Source organism: Oncorhynchus tshawytscha, linkage group LG16, assembly GCF_018296145.1.
Source record: "Oncorhynchus tshawytscha isolate Ot180627B linkage group LG16, Otsh_v2.0, whole genome shotgun sequence".
NCBI lineage: Eukaryota > Metazoa > Chordata > Actinopteri > Salmoniformes > Salmonidae > Oncorhynchus > Oncorhynchus tshawytscha.
This window is the reverse complement of record NC_056444.1, coordinates 72,845,736-72,849,696: the sequence shown is the minus strand read 5'-3', so window position 1 is coordinate 72,849,696 and position 3,961 is coordinate 72,845,736. Positions and strand designations below refer to the sequence as shown.

The window sequence follows — 3,961 nt, the reverse complement described above, 5'->3', positions numbered from 1 at the left end:
TTATACACAGGTTGCAGTACCCTTGGGATTCAGAAGTGCACCCTTGGGTAAACAAAAAATACATGTAATGTTTCATAACCCCTTTAAGGTGAGCCAGCGTCACTGGGGGTTTCATTTCTTCTCCAACTTTCTTTTTTTTCCCATATTGGCTCAATATCTGATTTTAAGTAGGTACCGAGTCTTATTCAATGTATGATTTAAAGTAGGTGGCGAGTCTTATTCAATGTATGGTTTAAAGTAGGTACCGAGTCTTATTCAATGTGTGGTTTAAAGTAGGTACCAAGTCTTATTCAATGTATGGTTTAAAGTAGGTACCGAGTCTCATTCATTGTGTGGTTTAAAGTAGGTACCAAGTCTCATTCAAAGATAAATTGATGTTTTTTTTCTACTGTCACAGCCATAATCATCCATAACATGGGACATACAAAGCAGAAAAGATGGGGCCCTGGAAGATCATGAACTCAATGCGTCATTTAAATTATTTTTTGTTGTTTGTTTTTTTTACATTGTTTCAGTATATTTGCTATAAAATAGTCCCCCCCACACACACACCCCAACAGTGATACTGTATTCCACAGTGATTTCGAAGCAGCGAATGAATGGGTAGTGTGCTTGTCACTTTATTTAATAATCTCCTACCAATCCTTCAACTCTGGTGCATGTTAAGGGCTCTTCAAGCCATGAAAACAGCTTGCTGTGAGCAGCCCAACTGTCAAGGTCTCCTTTGCTGTCCATGATGGAAATATCAAACCAGTGAGCCGTGATGGACATCTCAATATGAATCCTACTCAGCTCTGCTCTGCCCAACACCTGCCTACCAGTACTCCTTCAGATAATTCATGGGCATGTGCTCTGCTCAGAGCACATGTCCAGGCTTGTGAAGCTGATCTTCAACTGATCTACTGTTCTATCTCCCCACAATGTCAAACTGATTTTTTTTTTTTTAGATATTGCCATCAGTATGATAAAAAAGAGCCTATGTGTACACATCACTTGTGTCCATTCAAAATAAGTACTATGACTGTCTGGACTATTTCTAGATATTGAACAAATGACTGAGGTGAATGAAAAGGCAAAGTACAATGATGCACTCAATGGAAAGCGTTCTCTGAAAAGCATTGTTTCGGAAATGATGTTCATTTAGTGTATAGTCCTATTGGCATTGAGACCACATTGGAACAAGAGGACACCATTTCAATAATTTTCCAAATATCTATGTCTTTCTGGGTTATTGGCCAGAATGTATTTTATGTCGATCCCACATTTCCATTTTCAGTATCTGTTGTGAAGCACAAGACAAGGACACGATGGTCATGTGACTCCATATGGAGCGTGTCCAGGGGAGATTCTCAATTGGGAAAAGGTCTGTCCTCTCCTCGACTCCTCCGTCCTCCTCTCCTCCGTGTGGTCGAGGAGAGTGTCATGTCATTAGTAAGCAGATGGAGGAGCATGCTCACCTCTTTGATGACATACTTTGGCAGATGGAGGAGCATGCTCACCTCTTTGATGACATACTTTGGCAGATGACGCACAAGATGATCCTCCTGGTGGCTAGTGCAGAAATGTTTTAAAATCCACCACACCACTTTTGAATCAGCTGTTGTTTTCTGGAAGGAGAAAAGCATTTAAAAATCATATGCTACTTATCCTTTTACCAGTAAAATGTTCTGCACAACTAGCTACATTTGTTTTTATCACTTTACACATTTTCTTTTTGGGATTCCACCCCTTTAACATATGCCTGACGATACGCGAGTGGAGAAGGAGAGTCTCATATCATACAAGTGCTTTTGTTTCCATGTTTTCTCTCCTCTCCTCGCCTCCACCCCTGGATTACCTTTGACCTTTTTCAAAAGCACGCGAGGAGAAGACGGAGGAGAGGATGCGAGGAGTCGAGCAAAACCAATTGAGATTCTCCCCAGGTGTCTTCTTCCTCTGATGTCTTGCATAAACAAACACAACAACATTGAACTTTTAGGTTGAACAGAAGTACTAGAGAATGTGAAATGTGGAAAACGAAATGTTTTGTTTGTAAATTAACTATATTGTTAGAAGCAGTTCACTAATACTACGTGTTGTATTTTTTGATCAAAAACACAAATTTAGGTAGTGAGCACCCAATGTGTATGGGGATCACATATTTCTAGAACATATGCAACTCTATGGTTGAAATGTTATGTTTGTTTGTCTTTAATACTCCATTTCACCGTATTGTGTTTCCAATATGATGGAAGTTGGTGATGGAATTATTGAAATGCCTGGATCTCATCCGAATTTAACGAGCCAAATGACAACATTATGAGACAAGCTTACCTTTAGCCCCCATTGGTGCGACAGTACAAAGCCTCTCTCAGGGAAAATAATGTCATAAATAAATGAGCAGACGAGTTTGGTTCTGACAAGTGAGGGACATGGTGTACCAGGAACATTTTTGATAGTGATCTAATTCATCTGGCAGCCGTGGATGTTGATTAAATCAGGATGTCAGCCACTTGACAAGACAAGACACAAACCGACGTGGAACCTGTTTGAACAGCGTGAGCAGTGCGAGATGACCAGGGAGATTTGCTCCAGAACTGCCTGCCTGCATAGCTACTGAACGTTGAACACATGCATACCACACACACACATAAACACACACACACACACGTTAACGTCACTTTCCACAACACGTCCAGATAGAAATCTACCCACCAGAGCTTACTTACAGTACCTCTTCTGTTCTCTCTCACAGCCCCTGCCCTGGCTACTTACTCACAGGATGACATCAGCCCTCTCTGACACTCCTGGCTGAGAGGAGCACTTCCCCCGACCCAACACACACGCATGCACGCATGCACACATACACACACACACACACACACACACACACACACACACACACACACACACACACACACACGTTTTGTAAGAGCTTCACTGAGCCCAATGTGATGGCATGGTTGATGCCATCATGAAGTATCTCTGACTATGCCAGACAGACAGACAAGCAGCAGGCAGAACATGTAAAAAATAACAGGCCCTATAATTATAGTATGTGAAAAACAAATACATTCTGTACTCAAAATAATAGACCAAATGCAAGAGAGTAATGCTTGGGGTTGACACATTGCTTACAGTACACAATGGGGCTGTGGTTGAAAGGGGAGGTTCATAGGTTTCTATTCAACTGCTGAGCAGAATTGATCAGTTAAAAAATAAGTGACTACAACAAAATGTGATGTGCAACTTTATCAAAACGTAAAATGGGATGCAAATAATATAATCACAACAAACAATAATGGTGAGAGTATCTAAATTAATGGCACATTCTTCTACTTCCCTTTCACTTGAGATATACTGTACCTTGATCACATCTAGAAATTCTTATGTGATCACCACATACTAACAAGTATTAAGAAGTATTCTCTAGATGACAAACTAGATGCACTCAATGAATAAGACCTGGGGTCAAATACTAGAATATTAGAATATTTAAATTTAAAAAACAAGAAGTTGTTGAATGTTGGAATGTATTTGAAAATACTAAAATACACTGATGCAAATACACACTGACGCAAATACTTATTTGAAATAAGTATTTAAATGTTTTTCTAATAGTAGGCTATTTAAATGGAAATTATTTGAAAATACTTTAAAATACTTCAAATAGAAGTAGTTGATTTGGGCCACATTATTTGAAAATAATAAAATATACAGAAAACAAGTATTTAGATAACAAATACTCAAATGCACACATATTTGAACCCAGGACTGCAATGTTGGACTACCCAGCAGCATCTCCTCTCCACCTGACCTAGCCTACTGTTCTCCTTCCTGCCTGCCCCATGGAGGTCAAAGTTACATGTACAACGTTGCTCTGCTAATCTCCTTTGCCACTCATAAAATGTACACTACATCTCCCTCTTGGAGACCTGTCATTTTGGTGCTGCCTTTGGCTGTCAGTGAATGTAAATAATAC

At 39.7% G+C, this 3,961-nt stretch overlaps 1 long non-coding RNA gene across 1 annotated transcript; it reads right to left on the bottom strand.

Moving 5' to 3' along the window:
- Positions 1-560: 560 nt before the first annotated feature.
- Positions 561-2,435, bottom strand: LOC121839554. The gene is made up of 3 exons (XR_006079001.1): positions 2,314-2,435; positions 1,838-1,942; positions 561-1,607 (listed from the first exon to the last, which is right to left on the bottom strand). It is a non-coding gene; the product is annotated as an uncharacterized LOC121839554 (long non-coding RNA).
- Between the last annotated feature and the right edge of the window lie 1,526 nt (positions 2,436-3,961).